The sequence below is a fragment of the Abramis brama genome (assembly GCF_963993115.1).
Source record: "Abramis brama genome assembly, chromosome: 6".
Taxonomy (NCBI): domain Eukaryota; kingdom Metazoa; phylum Chordata; class Actinopteri; order Cypriniformes; family Leuciscidae; genus Abramis; species Abramis brama.
The window spans coordinates 35,460,218-35,480,944 of record NC_139968.1 but is presented as its reverse complement, the minus strand read 5'-3'; the positions used below and the strand labels follow the sequence as shown (position 1 = coordinate 35,480,944).

Genomic DNA, 20,727 nt, shown 5'->3' with positions numbered 1-20,727 from the left:
TCATCCAACAGACTTTGAATGATTTTTAAAGTCTGTATCTTTTACAGTCTATAGTCTGGACTGACAATTCATGTGTGAAATCCAGGCATAGACCCTTAAGTATTTGCCTATTTAAATCCAAACAGCGACTTTTTTCTTTCTTAACCGGGCAGTGTTATACACAGTTGAGGCTAAATAAACCCTTACATTATTATAATAAAACCTATTAATAAACGTGTGCAGTGTCACTAAATTACCCTCTCTGTCACACACCAACATCAAAGCTAGCATTATGAATGAAACTATAACATCAGAAATTAAACATTATTTGACCACTGGAGGGATTGATTAACAACAGGGGTAAAGTCATACCTTAAAGGAACACTCCACCGTTTTTTGAAATAGGGCTTATTCACCTTCTTTCCTACATTTAGATAGGTGGGCAAATGCATGTTTGTCTCAGTGCATGCATTATTTTAGTTTGACAGGGTCGGCGCTAGCTTAGCTTAGCACAATGAATGCGATTTCCTAGGCAGATACTGACTTGGGACTATATTAGGGGGAAGCACAGGCGAAGGACTGCTACTTGGGCGCAGAGATATCACGCAACACATGAAATCCCACGAAATCAGACATATTATGTCTGAGCTTAGACATAATAAATCAGCTGTTCATGTAATACTGATCAACATACAACATACTGATCATATTCTAACATTTCATCATGTTGAGCTATATAACATTGATTAGTTTTACATTTGCTTACTTGTCTAATAAAGTACATGCAAGAGTGACTCTGTCAAGTCCAAGTTAGTCGCGGACGTGAAGCTCTCGGCATCTTGAAAACTCAGCGCTGATATTGATCCTCGTTTTAGTTCTCCTTTTGTCCCAAAGTCTGCTTGCCATGGTCCATAATGTTAGAACGAAACAACAACAGCGTGAGCGTGCCGCTAGACGTAACGCAGTTGTCCACATCTGTCGCCATGGTTACTATGGCAGTACAAGCGGAAACCAGTGATAATGCGGATATTACGTCATTGACAGGTTTACAAGGGATAGGCACTATTTTAAATTGTGAATTTCTCTGAATTTACAAATTCTCTGAAGCAGTTATGATAATATAAGTACACAATTAAAATAAATATATAACCGTGCAAATGATTTTGGATATTTTAATACAAAATCTTACATATTGTACCTTTAACGTCCGTGACAACCTACTCTCTACAAAAAACAAAAGTACAATGGGTGGCAATCGCCCCTAATGCTCCAATACAATGGTAGACCCTAAGTGTTGCATTGAATGCGACGTAACTTTCTAACCTATCCAGGCCTCGTAACATATTAAACACCTGATGAAAAAAGTTGCATTACAATGGAGAGAAACGAACATACAGGAAGAATCTGAACCAGCCATCATTTCAGAAGTGAGGGGACAGAAATGTCAGGTGTAATAGTTTTATCTGACCTTTGTCTAATTGACAGATACATATTTTATCCCATCTCCTGCTTTTAATTCAATAAGGAATCAAGGTATTTTAAAATGTTATAAATGTAAAAATGTTTTTTTTTCATAGACATCAATGGGAGACTATAAAAATGTTTTTTGTTACATAATTGTCAAAAAAAAAATAAAAAATGAAGGGCCAATGTCACAACACATCCCTTGTGGAGGGAACACATTTTACATAAAAAAGTTTATTTTTTTATTTTTTATAAAAACCTATTTTAACAAAATATACAATATTATGTTACAAAATCACATTTTATTTTCATGGGGTTTTCTTGAGATCCTGTACATCCTGGGTGTACATTAAAAAAGAATATATAGAGGTTAATAGCTGGTTTCTATGTGAATATATTGTAAAATGTAATTTATTCCTGTGATCAAAGCTGAATTTTCAGCATCATTACTCCAGTCTTCAGTTTTAAAAAAACATTTGAAAGTGCATATACTTCAAAACCCATATGTGTAGCCTACATTAACATTTACATAAGTATATCAGACTACAAAAATACAATTGCATTTACAAACATTATACAGAACAATATTTTTTTTCAAAATCTTCAAAAATTTAAATGCAACATTATCCAAAAACAGAAAGAAAGAAGAAAATACTTAATTGTAACATATATTGACTCTCATATTGCTTTGCTTATATTGTTATACTTCATTTATTTGTTGATTTACATTGATCATAATAAAGGACAATAAAGAGGAAAACCGTTCTCACATTTGTTACAACCTGACCCTAAAGCAGAATCATAATACCCGTATTTTCACACATTTAAACACATTTTCCCAAATATCTGCTTAATTGCAAATGTGACATTGATTTTATACAACAATATACAGCAGATATTTATTCTAAACAAGTTAAAATTGTGTTACATTTTAAACACAATATTGTCAGTTTTTTCTCTATTTTGCCAACAAAAATAGTTTTAAACAAAATCTTCAGGTCTATCTGTGCCTGTTCCATGCCTGACGCTTCTATCTTACCGAACAGGTACCGGTGTACAGGGTGTTTACGACAGTGCAAGTTTTCCACAGCGAGTCTAGGGGTCGCTGTTTGACAAAAACACAATTTCATAGTGTGCCTTTAAAGTGATGAGGAGGACTGATGATTCAGATACACAAACATGAAAATACTACAGACTTGGAATTGTATTTTACAGAGGTTTTCATTTCTGTCTTTAAACTGCATCAAACTGTCATCTCCTCACTTCAGTATTACAAGAGTGAAGTTTTATGATTTTAATATCATATCTAAATTGCTTCAACTGTTGAATTGGTGTTTTATAATAAGACACTTGCTCTCTAAAAATGTGTACTTTATGTTATCTGGGAGTTATTAGTGTTTTTGATTGTTTTGACTGCCTCACCGGTTAATATCTGCTTCTTTACTGTTGTAATACTTTGCATACATGCAAAACATCAGGAAAACTAATATTATACAGTTTTCATTAATAAAATGAATCAAACATTGCTTTTTAGCAGCACACAATCAAACACATTTTGAGTTGATTTTAAAATATTGGACTGTTTTTAAATATTCATCAATACATTTAATGGCTGAATTATACACTCACCAGTGACAGAAACACTGAATCTCTTCACTCTAGTGATGCTGAAGCTGCTGTTGTTGATGATGATCTGTAGTTTATATTCTCCAGTGTCTGTGTATCTGGTGTTTGTGATGGTCAGAGATCCAGTCTGATGATCCAGCTTCAGTCTGTCTCTGAATCTCTCTTTACACTGAACATCTGTACAGATCTTACTCTGATCTCCTGTTATTTCAGCGATGAGAGTGTCATTAAAATACCATTTCATCAAATAATTTAGTTTTCTTTGCTATGGCAGGATCTGAAGTTATAGATTCTCCCTCCTTCACTGACTTTCTCTTCACTTCTTCTCGTTCAGCAGCAGAAACACCTGAAACACAAACCAACAGATGATTGGAGAATCTTTTGCTGAAAACAATCAAACAAACAAACTACACAACAACATGAAAGAACTGATGCGATTACAGAAGCTCAGAAAAGCCCAGAAACTCTCGATTGGAAAAGAAACAGTTTGGTTTGTGCCATTAACAATGTGTGTTTAAACTGCTTTCACCATGGACAGAAACATTGTAGATCTTTTCACTGTCGCTGCTGCTAAAGATCGTCTCGGTTACGTATGGTAACCCTTGTAAGGCCCGTGAAATTGGTCCAATTGCCGGTTCACCAATAACACAGGGAAGGTTATCACGTGCTCTGTCCTTACCCATGCAAAGTATTTGTTGGTTAAATTTACAATACATTTAGTTATGTATTCTCTCGTTAATTCATCTGACTCCATAAATGAAAGGTTTTAATAATATCTGTGCCTCACTAAAAGTGAGTGAACATTTGACTATTCCGTTTATCTCTTCAATGGAAATAATATCAAAGTCAGTTAGAATAATCAAATGTAACAATTTATTATGTCAGGTAAATGTATCATGCCAATTTCATAATCAATTCAAAGATAATCGATACAAAACATCAAATTCTCTGGAATAAAGAAAAGAGATGCATACCCAACATTTAAGAAATACATTAGGCTGAGAGATCTATATCTCTCAGCCTAACGGACCGATCTGAAATACAGAAAAGGCCCCGATCTCCCTGCTGCACTTCCTTAAATAGACAAACCTTTTACCTGGAAACACGTAACAATAGAAATTTGCATGCAGTGGTCACATCTTCATGGGGGTGTGGGACCATTTGCTTAGAGACCACCTTCCTTTGTAAATCAGTTATCCATAAGCTCTTAAAAACCTTATTACCTTTTGTTTTATCTATCTGGATATGAGATATCTGTACCAGTCGCACTGTGACATTTTAAATGATACCAAACATGAAAATACTCTGTGATAATCATTCACATTAAACTATACATTTTCTTGGGTGATTTCAGCTGATCATCTGAGCATGAGAGACAGGGGTGAGGGGAGAGGGAAAAGGATGTAGATTAGATGACTCGGAGGTGAGACTTTCGTCTCGATGCATGAGAGCCAGTTCAAATGCTAATCTCCAGAGAGGTCCTTTTGTCCTCTCAGGGCCTGGTCACCCCCAAAACAGACTGTTTGGAATTTCCTAATTTATCAATTCTTACACCCTCGTTCCCTGAGTCCAGGGAACTCCGACGCCTCGTCGGGGGAGTTAAAGGTCATAAGGCTAGACTCAATTCAATGTAATGTATTTTATTGTCAATGTAATGTAATAAATTATATTTTATTTTAAAATAGATGAACCCAAAAGTAGATATTTTAAATGAACCCAAAAGTATATAAAAGGTATTTTAATATTGTATATGGATAAATGTACAAATATTTTTTTCATAGAAATCAATAGGAGAAACACACACAAAATGAAGGGCCGATGTCACTACACATTCCTTGTGGAGTAAACACATTTTACAATAAAAAAAAAAAAGATTTTTTTTTTTAAACATAAAAAAAATGTACATTATTATTTTATAAATGGCTTTTTATTTTCTGGGGTTTTCTGAAGACCCTGAACATCCTGGGTGTACATTACAAATAATAATGTACAAGGGTTAATAGCTGGTTTCTATGTGAATATATTGTAAAATGAAATGTATTCCTGTGATCAAAGCTGAATTTTCAGCATCATTACTCCAGTCTTCAGTGCATATTCCTCAATAGTTTAAAAAACCATATGTGTACATTAACATTTACATACATAAGTAGAAGACTACATAAAAATACAAATAAAAACAATTATTTTTCAAATTATAAAAAAAAAAAAAAACCATTGTAATATACCCCCTGTTATATTGACTGTTATATTGCTTTGCTTATATTGTTATACTTCATTTATTTGTTAATTTGCATTGGTCATAATAAACAACAATACAAAGGAAAACTGCTCTCACATTTGTTACAACCTGACCCTAAAGCAGGATCATCATAATAATAATTATAGAATTAATACTACTACTACTACTACTACTAATAGTATAATAATAATAATAATAAATTTATCAATTCATTTTTAACTTAAACCATAAAATAGAAGCGCACTTTTTGATGTCTGAATGAGACCACACAGAGGAAACACAAATTCCCCTTACAGATGTCAGATATCTGAGACAGATTCAGTGCTGATGGGATCTCACTCAGTCGGTGCGCTGCATCCTGTCACCTGTTTCAACAATGACAACATACTCAATTAAACACATTATTTCCTTGGTGAATTAGGAAATACATATTTTTGTTTTCTTTAAATAATATTTTCCATTTATAAATCTATTTCCATTGTGTTAAATTTTCTGTTCGTAATATTCACCGTTCGGACATAGAAGGCCAATGCAACAGGACCAAACAAACACCACCAGAACAGCAGTAGCAACAGCAGCGGGTATCAGACTTGGAGCTGGAATTTTTAAAGACAGACAGTCACTATTACTGGAATGTTTCTGATTTTATAGATACTTTCAACTTTTGTCATCCATTGAATGAGACTGTTTACATAAATAGCGCTATCTGGTGGGTTTTTGAATAACAGAAGCTCAAACAGCATAAAAGTACTGTGACCTCAAACATTAGCCCAGAAAAAAAAAAATATATATATATATATATATTATACATTAAAGGGTTACTTACATTACAGCCCATTCCAGCCCTTCTTGCGTGAATATGACGTTGGAGGTGAGAATAGACATTTCTTGTGGCTCAAAAAAAATAGAACTAGGTAACAAACTCAAGCTCATCTTATCTTATATCAAAATCCTCCACTATTTATCTTTAAAGAGGTGGAATAATGGCCTTTTCACAAGTTGTAAAATAAGTTTCTGATGTCCCCAGAGTGTGAATGTGAAGTTCCAGCTCAAAATACCCCACAGATATTTTTATATAGCTTTGTTAAAATAGTCAGTTTTTGAGGGTGAGCAAAGCACCATTTTTGTGTCTGTCCCTTTAAATGCAAATGAGCTGCTGCTCACGGCACAGGGGGCGGAGCTTTGATAGAAAATCAAGAACTTTTAGCCTTTTATGTTCAAATCAGAGTCAGACAAAGATGGAGAGACTTAAGAAGAAGTGACAACATGTAGACAACATTTCTGAATGTCTAGTATAGATTAATTTATGTAGCTTATGTGTCGTTATCTTCTAGTCATTGATTAGCATATTCTGTCATGATAATCTATAAATTTCATTCCTGGAAGCAGGGATTATGTAAATTTTAGGGTTTGTGATGTCACTAACCTGGGAGGAATGTCTTATAGTCCCTACCAGCCGCTTGTTGTAGTCCTTAAAAAGGAATTTCTTTAAAATAAAATATCTCCATTTGCTTTGAACTTTGAGTATTGTAACTTTGCTCAACATTACACACTAACTAAAGTTAGAAAAGTGAAATCATAATCAACCACCCCTTTAATACACATGCTCGTTGTAAAAATTTATGACTAGTTGTTTTTGCTGTATACTCTGTGAGTTCTTCAATACGTTGTATGTATAGTGTAAGAATTTACACTGGACGGAAACTGGTTATTATGGTTTATAAAGTTTTAAACATGGATGTTTTTTCTTACTAAACCTATCGCTTTACTTCAGAAGGCCTTTATTTACATTGAACTGTAAGGATTACTTTAATGATGGATGGATGGATGCACTTATTTGGGCTTCAAAGTCTTGGGTCACATGTACTACCATTATAAAGCTTGGAAAAGCCAGGATATATATAATTCTGAATGTATTCATTTGAAAGAAGATAGTTTGATTGTGAGAGTAACAAGGTGAAAATTGTCTCTTTGACATGCATGCAAAGGTGGTATGATATTCACTTGACAAAAAGTTTTACAAATACAAAAATAAAAACATTTATTGGGTCGATTTAACAAATGTTTTCTAAAACTGCTCAAGGGAGAAGTGCCCTGAATGATTAAATGACACTCACCAGTAACAGTCACAGTGACGCTCCTCATGATGCTGAAACTGCCCCTGTTGATCTTTAGTGTATAAAGTCCAGAGTCTGTGAAACTCACGTCTTTGATGATCAGAGACCATGAACCCCAATAATCCAGCTTCAGTCTGTCTCTGAATCTATCATTACTATCATTACACTGAACATCTGTACAGATCTTACTGAGATCTCCAGTGACTAGAGCGATGAGAATGTCATTAAAATACCAAGTTATCATATCATTTTGTTTCATTACACCAGCGTCTAAAATGACAGATCTTCCCTCCACGATGTTATTTTGTTTTGCAACAGAAAAACCTGAAACACAAAACAACGGATGCAAAGGTGCCATTTTTGACACACACACACTTTTACACATGCAGGTGTATAACATACAATTTAATGCATTACTAAAATGAGAATATAAACGACCATAGAATATGTAAGGAATAATTGACGACAGGCCGTTGAATTATTAGAAAAATAATGCACACCCGAGGTGGTAATGCGGTCACGACGCGAAGCGGAGTTGCTGAAGTCAATTATTCCGCTTATACTACAGTTACCACACCTCGAAACATTGTTCAGATTATGTATTTCAAGACGTTTGTAAAGTTGTTGTCATTAAAACGCTCTTGTATGTACTAATTTCTTACGCAATACCATGCCTCCGTTGCTAATTCCAAAACGTCATTTTAGAGTTAGTAACGGAGGTTTGAGCCACTGATAGCAGAATAATGCTGGGACACACGACTAGCTGACACATTCTCTGACTGTTTTCATCGACTGCAGCAGATTTTAAACACCGACTTTGAACACAGACTGAACGCGCTGAACACGCTTGGGCATGATCAGTCATAAGTATCAAATTACATTCATAACCGGCCTTAAAGTGTGTCCCCGGCTTTATGCAGCTATTAATGCAGTTATTAGAGAGAGATGTTGCAATAATGAGACAGAAAAGCATGTGCGTCAATAGGCTATTATTATTTATTTATTAATTCAATTCGTTATAAATAATTTGTTCATTCTTTTTTACATTATTGACAGATGACAGTAGACTAGCCAAATAAATGAAACACAAAGCCATTTTAACAAGTAGGCCTATCAATAATTATTTATTTTATATATTATCTGCAATAAAAATCCGTGCTGCAGGACTATCCATTTATTTAGCCTATATTCAGTTTAATTTTCTATTGATTATAGATAGCCTAGGACTATATACTTTATTTATTAAAATTAAACTGCATGTTTCCATTGATTGTGAAGCTAGACATTGAAGATCAAGCGCATGGGGCTGCATGTTTTTTCTTGTTATGAATTGTATCCTATTTTCCGTTATTACCGTTAACTACGCGAAGTGATATGGAACTGTAATGCGGTCAAGACCTGCCTGGAACTACTTTAGCTGTGCGTTTCCCTGAAAATAATGCACACCTTAGAACGTTCTTCAACCAATCAGATTCAAGCATTCAACAGCCCTGTAGTATAATATTTTTTAAATAACATAAAATAGCTTCTTGTGATCACAAAATTAATATAACTGACAGAAATGTCTGAACATTACTGTTAAAATCAAAATTATTATGTGATTTAAACATAGGCTATATAACCTGCCTTTTACTGAACTTACCCTGGACAGAAACCTTGAAGATCTGTTCACTGTCACTGCTGCTGTTAAACTGTATATGATAAACTCCAGAGTCTGTGTTTCTGATGTCTGTGATGATCAGAGATCCAGTCTGATGATCCAGCTTTAGTCTGTCTCTGAATCTCTCAGTATCATCATTACACTGAACATCTGTACAGATAAAACTGAGATCTCCGGTGATTTCAGCGATGAGAGTGTTTTTAAAATACCATCTAATCTCTTCTTGTTGGTCTGTTGTAACACCAGTGTTTAGAGTGACTGAATCTCCCTCCATCACCATCACTACATGTTTACCAACAACAGGAACACCTGAAGAAGATATGAAGTTAATTATAAGCTGAACACAATTTTTAGAAAAGGAAAGTGCTGTGAAAATATTCTTTGCTTTGTTTGAAGCGATGGGAAGCACTTTGAGTTTCAAATCTGCTCTTGCATTTGTTATAGAATATCCAGCATTAGAACAAATCAGTGTGGACAGCAGTGTTGTGTACTCGAGACTCGTACTCGGTCTCGGACTCGGTCTCGAGACCATATTTTAATGGTCTCGGTCTTGTCATGGACTCGTGTGCATTTTGACTCGGAATTGACTCGTACTCGAACATATTAGGACTCGGACTTATTCCCCCCAGCCGGCACATGACCGACCTTCAACGTTGAAAAATGGTTGAAATAATGTCAGTTGTTGTTTTAACGTTGAAACAACGTTGAAATAACGTTTAATGCTAAATGGTTGAAAAAGGTTAACAAAACGCTTCTAAATCAACGTTGAAATATGGTTGAATAATGTCAGTTGTTATTTCAACGTTGAAACAACGTTGAAATAACGTTTAATGCTAAATGGTTGAAAAAGGTTAACAAAAACACTTATAAATCAACGTTTAAATTTTTACAAGATCTGTATGTTGAAACAACGTAATGTTTTCGACAACATACTACAAAAATATCTGCCTTTTAACATATTATTATGATAATTAATTAGCATGTAATTACTTTTTATCATAACAGCTCTTCAATGTATATGTTAAAATACAATTATTATCATTATTAACAATAGTTTCACCCTCAAGAGAGCAGTGCAGCAGAAACCTTTTGCCTTATGTGATTTTGTGTGAATTTACCATTTTGTCTGCTTGCCTAACAGTTTACATTGAATTACTACATTTGTATTCACACTGTCATGTCATTTGACCAATTAATTAAATATTAATACAGACTGCACTCAATAGCCTACAACACTATGTTAACTCGCGCAAACTATTGTTATTGGTTGTTTCGCCGTTTTACTTTGAGCATGATTGGTTAATCTGTCTGTCTTCCAGGAAACTGTCCAATGAGAATGTGCGCGGCTCTGCCCGCCTATTTTAAGTTTGAAAATACGTCCGTTATTATTACTCTCGGTCGGTGACGGTGAGCTGCTGCTGCTTGCGTTGATTACTCGGTCAGACCTGGATTATTTTATTTTATTTTATTTTTCTGCCTGTTGAATTCTTAAATTTTGAGCGAATTTGAGTTGATATGTCAATGAAGAACAAAAGCTGGAATGTGAACGGAGGAAGGGGTCGTACGTGGTCTGTAAAAATACTGGCGATATCAGGTAAGAAAACATTTTTCAGTCCTTAACAAGTCTAACGTTTAGGGACACGGTTAAGTTAACGGTCATAGGTTTACTGCAACCTCATAAAATAAATAAGTTATCTCTGTGTGTGTGTGTGTGTGTGTGTGTGTGTGTGTGTGTGTTTGTACTGCTTCACCATTAGCGTAGCGATATTAGCATGTATTTCAATGTAAGTTTTAGTACCATCTGACATTGCGGTGTTTTGCTGTTGATAACGTTAACTTATGTGTTTAATATTGTCAGCTAACATTAGTTTAAAAACGCATGAGAGGTAAAAAAAAAGTGTGGGAATGAGTAAAGTGGTAAAACCGTCATTTATTCAGTTTACATAACCTCTTCAAACACTGATAACGATATTGAAAATATATTTGTTTACATTTTTTTTTAGATCAAGCAGCATTGGAATAAAATTATTTATCGGGAGAGAACACCCAACAGAAAGATTCATTCACCAACTAACTTACAGTAAGTCAATTTTACCCACTGTTCGAAAACCTACACTGGGATTAATAGTATTAAGTATGATTTTCATCTTTAAAGTAAGACATTTAACGTTACTGATAGAAAGTCTGAGTAACTTTTTGTCCTTTTGTCTTCTGCTGAAGTGGCTTACTGAAAGTGGATTCATGTCACCTTCATCAGTCCTTTCTTTAATCACTCAAAAATAGGATAAATGCAGCTGCAGGTAAAATTATTTGATGGTTTGATTTTGGTGTACCATTTGGCTTTTTTGTGTGTGCTTCCCTTGCTATGATACACATTTCTGATGGGATTGCCATGCTTTAAGTGTATGTTTACATTTTTAATTATGTAGGCTAACGTTAATACTAACAGTCTCAAAGATGACAACTCAGTTCATGTTGTGTGAATGTTATAATGGCAAACGTTTTTACAATTTAAATCAATTTTTAAGATTGTTTAAAGGAATGGTAAAAAACATAAACAAAAAAAACCCTGCTTTTTATGGACTTTTCATTGAATAATTTCTTCTTTCCCCCCTTCAGATTCGCAAAGGATCCAGATGATTACTGGCAATTTGGTGGAGGATTATTCTTTAGCTGCTACATTGCACTATCACTTCTGGTACAGATTCATTGGCCTTTTGTGTTTTTATTTTATTTTACTTGATTTAATAAATTACTTTTAATTAGTACAATGTATGGTTAGGATTCTGAATTAAAACAGTGTAATGTTCTCCACAAATATTATCAGAAATATATAATTGTTGAAACAATATAAACCTGCATTGAAAGATATAAAGAACAGCAGACCTCAACCCTCTCAGCTCAACACCACAATTTGTTGATTTCTTCATCTGGTTTAAGGATGAAATCATGACCTTATGATTATAGTAACCGTAACTGACACATGGGAGTAATAGTAATTTTTTTACAATTCCACCTTGGGGCTCTGAAGAATTTCTTGTGTAAATGTACATCTGAATACATTAAAATAAGTGTTTTAGAATGGATAGTGTTGTATACTTTGTTTTCTACCCGACAAATTGAACTGTAAAGTGAAAATCTTATACATGATTTATTTTGTATTCAGTGTTTTTGCTTTTATTTATAGGATAGTAGCAGACAGCGGGCACGAAGTGAAGAGGAAGTGATGGCATCGGAATGGACCTCGAGCTGGGACTCTGTCGGAGCACTGCACAAGGCTGTCACATTTTATTGAGAATTTAAAAACTTTTTTTTTTTACACTTTAAATATTAAATGTTTAATTTAAGGGTTACTGTAATTGAACAAAAACTGTCTTTAAATATTCCATTTAGATGTTTACTTCTACAGGTTTTTAACATTACTTTGAAAACGCTGCAATTTAAAGTTTGAGATGTTTTTCTTTTTTTTCTTTTTTGTATTTTTAGACTTGTTTTTTCAGAATAAAACTTTTTACAATCTTGAGCATGTGTTAACTCATTATTTAATGTGTTTAATTAAGCCATTGCCGCCAGTCATTTAACAGTTAACATTTTTTATTGTACAGTATGGACAGTTAATCACAAATTCAGTCAGCATTGTCATGACTCATGTTCCAACTGCAAACTAGTTTGTAATTGAATGTACAATTTTCCCATTAGATACTGTGTCTAGGGTAGTATTGCAAATTATGCATTGCAAGTTACATAATTACAGTTGCTTTGATTTTCTGTACAAATGTAATGTCTTCAGAGAGTACAGTGAACAGGAAACTCAATCTATAGTTTATTCAATGTTGAAAAATAAGATATAAGGTATTATTTTTCAACGTTGTTTCGTTTTGCAAAATCAATTCAACCTCAACGTTGCTGCAAGACGGTGAAACAACGTCACGGAATCAACGGTGAAACAACGTCACGAAATCAACGGTGAAACAACGTCACGATTTCAACGTTGAATCGTTTTGCAAAATCGAATCATAATCCAACGTTGATTCAACCTTGGTCCCTGACGTTGATTCAACGTTGAATCAACGTTGAAATGCCGGCTGGGCGAGTCCACTCGAGTCCCATTCAAAATATTTCATGATTGTTACTGTATGTTAATATTTCTTTAAATTGTTGTTTGATTGAAACGTCCAATGATTGCTGACTTTCTTGTGCACAACTGCGCATGACTTGAGACTAAAGTTCGCGCCACGCAAATGCAGCAGGAGCCTGGTCAGATGTGATGTGGAGCTTCTAGCTCAACTATGTATTGAAAATGTCTGCCTTATCATCCATAATTTTTGCATATAAGAGCCACACAGAATTCGTGTGCAGTAGGACGCGCGACTGAGTCGAATTCGCGTCCACCGCGCCGCGCTAAACGCCCCGGACGCGCGTAAACGTATTTCTTGATATTTCTTGTAGTCCGCTGCGAAGTATAATAACACACCGTTGCCATGAAAAACAGAGCGTTGCTATGGACGCAGTTGGAAGCAATATAGCCTAATAGTTTTTAAATCAATAAGCTCCTTTTTAAATCAATATTTTGTGTCAAATTATTGATTTATTTGGTAGGTAACCATGTAATAAGCGGGATAATGTATAGGAGGATCTTTGTTGACATCTTTGTACGCATGCGCGAGTGGTTGTGTGGCAACAAATCAAACAGTATTGCGGGCTGTAAAGACGCGACGAGCACTTTCAAGAGAGTTAGCGGGCAAAATCCACAATATATAAGCACTTTAACATCTGAAGACCGGAGGAGGTTTGGAGAGAAGCTCAAAATTTGTATTGGTGACAAAATCGAAGCAAAGCCCATATGAGATCTCCGCTGACTGTGCGTGCAGCTCCCCAAACAGACGAGGCATTTATACTTGACGCAACTGTTTTGTTTTAGACTGAACACCAGACCATACAACTGATTTAGACGCGCAAACTGGGTGATGATGAGATGTACTAATATCCGTCTGCTCGGGCAGATTCGGCTCAAAGTCGTGCATCTGCGGATGCGGAGGCGCGCGCGCTGTTAAGCCCCCTGCTGAAAAAAACAATAGAAACCATTACATAATTGCTAATGGTTTTAATGGTTATAAAGAGAACTGTATTGGTTTTAATGGAAACTGTAATGGTCCTAGTGGGTCTCTATTGGTAATTTACTTTCTTCTATTGGTGGCATGTTTTGTCTATTTGTCTGTATTGGTTTTAATGGAAACTGTAATGGTCCTAGTAGGTCTCTATTGGTGATTTGCTTTCTTCTATTGGTGGCATGTTTTTTCTATTGGATACCATTAAGGACCAATAGAACACCTTTGGCAACTTATAGGTTACATGTTGGTATCTACTGGACACCATTATGAACCATTAAGTCTCCAACAAATTTAGTGTTTTCTTTGGTTTGATGATATTAATATATAATTTGTTTGTCACTGATTTCCTGGACTGTTCCTATGTTTAAGTGACAACTTTCACAGTAGAACTGAAATTCTACTTTCTCACAACTGTTTATAAACACTCTGTTAAAAAGATACTTGGATCGAGGTACAACCTCTTGCCAAAACAATTTATTTATCAACTGCATTAAATCATGCAACTGGCAACCAGTTATTTTATGCTTTCCTCGTCAACATCAACACCTGCCTCCCTGCTGAAAAATCGAGAAATCCAGCTAAAACCAAGCTAAAAAGCTGGTTGGCTGGTTTAAGATGGAAGTAGCTGGTTTTAGCTGGTCTCCCAGCCTGGCGTGTATGATCAAGCTCGTTTCCCAGCCTGGACAATTTGGTGGTCAGCTGGTTTTAGCTGGTCTCCCATTCTGGCCAAGCTGATGAACATATTATTATTATTATTATTATTATTTAGTATAATAATAATAATTCATACACACAAACAATAAGTTAATATAGATGAAGTTGATTATAATACACTAGTTAATTGGAACCCAGAATTTTTTTTTTTTTTTTTTGCCATTTAGTTATATAACGCAGTTATTAGTATTGTAACGCAAGGTATCATTAAATGTAAATTGAATTTTTCAAAAATAAAATAAACTTTTAATAGGCTACTTCTTGCACATAAATGGGTCATAGAACTACACAATGAGTTTAAAGTTCATGATTTAATATTAATAGTATTTTAAATGATGTTATATGTTTTAATTCTAGACGTTTATTTAAATGCTGCGTGACTTTGAAGTGTTTTAATCCGCGTGCGCGTGAACATTCGAGTCGCATTCAAACACTGGAGCGAGCGCGCTGCGCGAGAGCAGATGGAAACGAGGAAACGTCATCATCATCAACAACTGACAAACAGCAGAACTCCCGTCTCTCGCTGTTGTTTTCACTGCTTTCAGGTGAGTTTAGTTAACAAATTCACACAAATAATACATACAAACGTCCCTGACACCTTTATTGCGTGTAATTGACAAGCTTCCGTTGAATATTTACTTTATAGAAATGGCTTTGTGTCTTCAAAAAAGTCCGTTAGCATCTCAACCATTTTCACTTAACGTTAACGTTACGTTAAGCTAAGGCTAACTAACGTTATAGACTGGAGCTCTTGTTTATGAAAGTTTGGGGTTTTAACCACATCTTTGTGTACATAACAGTTTTTGATAGTTTTGTTTTGCTGGTAATTTGTCAATGGGTGATTGGAAGTAAGCTAATTTAACCTAAAAGAATGCACTGTACTGTTAATCAGTGACGTCACTTACAAATAGTGATAAAAAAAAGGTGATTTCAGGAGCAACAGAAAAAAAAACCCTCTATTGATTAATCATGATACTAATTTCATATGCATTTATTTCACAATACATTATCTTAAGATTTTTTATATATATATATATATATATATATATATATATATATATATATATAGGCTATATATATATTAGGGCCGGGACTCGATTAAAAAAATTAATCTAATTAATTAGAGGCTGTGTAATTAATTAATCGAAATTAATCGCATTTTAATCGCATATAAATTAGGGCTGTCAATCAATTAAAAATTGTGTTGAACATGTTATTGAAATAATGTTCAAATGGTGAGCATTAAATAATTGTGCCTAGCAAATAATCAATACAATACAATACAATTGAACATTATTAAATTATTGAACATTATTAAATTATACATTTAATATTAAACATTAAATTATAAACATTTACACTTGCTTTACAGCTTTTTAACATTAGCCTACTTCGAAAATGCTGCAATTTAAAGTTTGAGATGTTTTTCATCTGTTTAAGAAAGTATTTTTAGACTTGTTTTTTTTTTTCAGAATAAAACTTGTTTTACAATCTTTTGCATGTGTTATATTTTTATTAAATGTGTTTAATTAAGCCATTGCTGCAAGTAATTTCAGTTAACAATATTTTAGTGTACAGTTAATCACAAATTCAGTCAGCATTGTCATGACTCATCCCACGATGGACGGTGAAACAACGCCACGATATCAACGTTGATTCAATTTGCAGCAAAACCGAAGCATAATTCAACATTGGTTCAACGTCGACATACAATCTTTGTTCACCCATATTGAAAGAAGAGACGGTGAAACAACGTCACGAAATCAACAATGAAACAACGTAACGACATCAACAGTGAAACAACGTCACGATTTCAACGTTGATTCGTTTTGCACAATCGAAACATAATCCAACATTGATTCGACCTTGGTCCCTTACGTTCACCGGTGAATTAAAGTTGAAATGCCGGCTGTTTTTTTATAAGTAAATGTTCCAATCAATGATCCAGGCAGCGCCAGCGCGTTCTCGTCTCCCTCCTTCATTTTACAGTCGAATGGTGGCTAGAACGGCTCCAGGTTCAAAGGTCAATTACGGAATGGATTAATCTGCGTTATTTTTTTTTAACGCGTTATTTTTTCCCAGATTAATTAATCGAAATTAACGCGTTAAAGTCCCAGCCCTAATATATATATATATATATATATATATATATATATATATATATATATATATATATATATATATATATAAAATAAGTTCTGCTCTAGCTTGTAAATGTTCTATTGTAAATCCTATGTAACATTGTTGGCTCTGTGACAAATTGCATGTTATGTTCTAGATCATCATGCTTGAAGGCCTGCTGCACCCCCATCCAAGAGAATCTCCCCGGCAACCATATGACTAGTAAGCAAAACCACCTCAAACATAGTGCACTACTGTTCAAAGGTTTGGGGTCTGTAAGATTTATGCTTTTGAAAGAAGTCTCACATTTTAAAATCATTAACCCCAGGTTTTTTCAGTGAGATTGTCCTTGAGAAGCATGTAAGCTAAATAATCAGATAAATAATAGGCGACAAATATAATGTTATAATGGTCGTAGTTATAATAATTAATTTTAACTTATGATAACAGGATATCATGGTTATTGGTATATTTTATTTTATTTCTCTAGGTCTGGTTTGAATTATGTTAGCCAATGAGACAGACACCATACTGTCCAACTCAGGGGTATTTATTTTGTATGCATTTTTTTTACTGATAAATACTGAAATTCTTTTTACTTTTAAATGCTAAATGTGGTTCAGGCACGCAAGTTATTTTTCAAAGATATCTGGCCAGCTTATAAGTATGAGTATACTCATAGCTCATACTCTTAGCCTTTAAAATGTTTGAATTGATATCCTCAATGCAATATCAGGGGGTAAAGATATCATTAGAGTTCTTAAACTTATGGCTATGCTCTTGTTATCAGATGAGATACAATCCCTAGCGTTTGGCCCTGTATTCTTCAGGACAAGACCTTGATGCCATCCACACTCAGTAGATGAAGAAGGTGAGTTTCACAATAGCTGCCACTATCACAAATCAAGAGACCGAACACAACAGGCTTTCATCCATATGAACACACCCATATGTAGGCATGGGTACTGAAACAATACTCATACTTATATTCACTTAAACACAGTTTATGTCTTAAAGGTATAGTGGAGGATCTTTCCGAATTTTAGATAAGAACCGCTCTCTCCACTTTTTGAAAAAATGCACATGTGCAACACTCTGCTCCCGAGAGGGAACAGCTATTAAACGTGTGCGAGGTTCTCCTCGTGCACGCTCTGTTTACAAGTTGCTGTCGGCATCGCTCATACAACATTACTTTCCAAAAGAAGATTTGCACTTTTTCTCCAAATAGCATGCCAAACTTTACCTGTTGAGTAGAAACCTTGCGACTGAGGCATCAGTGGAAAGCCCGACCTGTGTTTTCAGTGCACGCCATCGTGTGAAACAATCTCCCAAAAACACTCTGGTCTTGTTTCTCTCTTCTGAGGCCTTTCTCTTCTTCTCATACAGTTCGTACAAACTTTTTCTCTTGCGACCCTCAGACATTTTCAAACGACCCGGTGAAACGGCGAGCTTCAATGAATGGCGTTAACCGTAGCTCACCAGTCACCACACATAAACATCTGAAAGTGCACATGCGCAGAAAGCGAAAACTAAGGGACGAGCACGTACGACGGCCTTACGTAAACATATCACCAGAATGATTGACAATTAGGAGGACCAATAGTATAGATGATCCATCCGGAAGAAAAAAATCCACTATACCTTTAAGTTTAAGCTTGTTGAATAATATGTCAAAAGAAATGCAATGGTCAGGATTATTGAGGGCCTTTTTCTATGACAGCAGACACATGAGATAATGCCTGAAGTGAGTCAGTGAAGGAGAAGATCAAGCCTCTGGAGGAGGACATACAGTTTACACTTCAGGAGAAAGACAAAGATGAGCTCCAGGGCAGATTCAGCAATCATTATAAAGTGAGTTCAGTGTTTCCATGTTTAGGTGATACTGTTTAATAAAGCAGATACATTGTGTTATTTAAAGTGATGATTTTACTTGTTTTATTATTAAAAGGTAATATTAAAGGTTAAAAATTACCCATGGAAATAGACCTGCACGATATTGCAAAAAACTGATATTGCAATATTTCATTGTTTCTGCAATATATAATGCAATATGAAAAACTATTTCACCAAATTACTTAAATAGCTGTATTTGGGAAATAATTAATCATTCTAGAATGATTGGTGTGATTTTGTAGGGGTTTCTGCACAGAAAATAATAAATTGCAAGCATAGGTAAAAAAAATGTAACAAAGATGTAAAATAAAAATATTCCACGTAAGTCTAATTTAGGTACAGAACTTGAGTAATCAACTGTAAATTAACATGGCATAGTCTTTACATAGCCTGACTTCACAGAGGCCTATACTGCAATATCACTACCACGGATAGGTATGAATGATAAAACAATATGTTCATGGCTTTAATGCATCACATAACATGCGTGTTTATCACAGTGTGTCAGGATGTGTGTGTCTTGCACCTGTTTTATGAGGACACTGTTTTATGAGGACATCATAAGTACATAGTCCTGATGTTTAACTTGACAGGAGAATCTCAGTGTGTTGTGTTAGTTTGACAGAATCCTGGTCTATGAGGACACTAGTTTTACCGGGACACACATAATGGAATATTAGGATCGATACTGATAACCCATAATTCACAGCTCATTGTGGCTAATACCAATATCGAAAACTATTTGTGCTTGTTAGATTAAATATAATATATTAAATTAAATATAATCATTGAAGAAGTTGGTAAAAATAGCAACCTCTGTTGAAATTGGTAATACTAAAATTAGTATTTATTTGTCTTTTATATTTTTTATTTGCTCTTCTTTCCTTTTTTCAGATGATAACTGAGAATAATCAGATGAAACCTGAACAAGATAGAGCAACTCTAAAGGTATCTAAGAAGTTTATAATATAAATGTCTTACTGTGTTTCCCAACGTTTTGATTGTTAACAGCCTAGTGTCTTATTCTAATTGAATGTATTGATAATTGAATATTTTGAAATGAAAGATGGAGCATAGGCCTACATTTAATAAAATTCAGGAAAAAATACCCTTTATAAAGGTAAAAAGGTTTTCCAACAGTGATGCAATGAAACATTGATAATTTAAGTTCTAAGGGAGTAAAGCCTCTGTTTAGGTTATTAAGGAAATGTAATTTTGCCAAAAGAAGAATTTCTTTTAATTTAAATAAATGTTAATTTTAAAGCAGCCTACTTCAGTGCGATATGTTAATGTAATAGTAATGTTTTCTTATAATATCTTTGTACTTTTACATTTCATCATATCATTGGGTAACTGTTGAGCAGCTTTTTTTGCTCGAGACCCAGCTTTCTTTCCCATTCAATAGTGCTGTGGCTCTGCAGTTTGATATATTATGGGCGTCTGTTTTTAAGAGCAAAAACGCTAACTTGACTAAATTTCGGTGCATCCCTAACCTGAACTATGTTTTATAATTGAAAACCTACACCTGGAGAAGGTTAAATAACAGATGACTGTAATGCTATGAACATTACATGACTAGTGGACAAAGTTCACAGCTGGCAAGATCTTGAATCTGCTCAAAGTACGCCCAAAGATGGATGAATATATTTAAAAATATAGTGTATGGATAATCTTATGGACTGGTAATGTGGTTTAAGAGGTACATTGTCCTAATGAATTCTCCTTCTTTTTGCAGGTCTAATCATTCAGCCCCAGTGAAGCCACACAATGTAAAAGAATAACTGTGAATCAAATAATAAAAAT

General features: G+C 34.5%; 2 long non-coding RNA genes across 3 annotated transcripts; both read left to right on the top strand.

The window, feature by feature from the left end:
• Positions 1-10,475: 10,475 nt before the first annotated feature.
• Positions 10,476-12,607, top strand: LOC311084109. Its single transcript, XR_014606433.1, has 5 exons — positions 10,476-10,679; positions 11,089-11,165; positions 11,306-11,385; positions 11,705-11,783; positions 12,273-12,607. It is a non-coding gene; the product is annotated as an uncharacterized lncRNA (long non-coding RNA).
• A 4,512-nt stretch (positions 12,608-17,119) lies between these two features.
• LOC311084111 lies at positions 17,120-20,727 on the top strand. 2 transcript variants are annotated; one of them, XR_014606436.1, is made up of 6 exons: positions 17,120-17,253; positions 17,522-17,577; positions 17,822-17,902; positions 18,752-18,882; positions 19,819-19,872; positions 20,660-20,722. It is a non-coding gene; the product is annotated as an uncharacterized lncRNA (long non-coding RNA). The 2 variants fall into 2 exon arrangements; XR_014606435.1 differs by lacking the exon at positions 19,819-19,872 and having other exon boundaries at positions 20,660-20,727.